Source organism: Polypterus senegalus, chromosome 17 (assembly GCF_016835505.1).
Source record: "Polypterus senegalus isolate Bchr_013 chromosome 17, ASM1683550v1, whole genome shotgun sequence".
NCBI classification, from domain to species: domain Eukaryota; kingdom Metazoa; phylum Chordata; class Cladistia; order Polypteriformes; family Polypteridae; genus Polypterus; species Polypterus senegalus.
This window is the reverse complement of record NC_053170.1, coordinates 46,440,101-46,440,578: the sequence shown is the minus strand read 5'-3', so window position 1 is coordinate 46,440,578 and position 478 is coordinate 46,440,101.

Here is a 478-nt window from a genome sequence, read left to right as displayed (position 1 = left end):
TCTTCATAGCTGTCCTTACTTCCTCCTTGCTAATCCATTGCTCTTCCTGATTCACTATCACCACATCATCCAACCTCTTCTCTCTCTTGCTCTCTTCATTCATCAGCCTCTCAAATTACTCTTTCCATCTGCTCAACACACTCTCCTCGCTTGTGAGTACGTTTCCATCTTTATCCTTTATTACCCTAACCTGCTGCACATCTTTTCCAGCTCGATCCCTCTGTCTAATCAATCCAATGTCTAATCCCTCCTTAGTGTCCAACCTCTCATATAACTCATCATATGCCTTTTCTTTAGCCTTTGCCACTTCTCTCTTCACCTTGTGCCTTATCTCCTTGTACTCTTGTCTACTTTCTGCATCTCTGACTATCCCACTTCTTTTTCGCCACCTTCTTCCTCTGTATACTCTCCTATACTTCCCTATTCCACCACCAGGTTTCCTTTTCCTCCTTCTTCTTTCCAGATGTCACACCAAGCA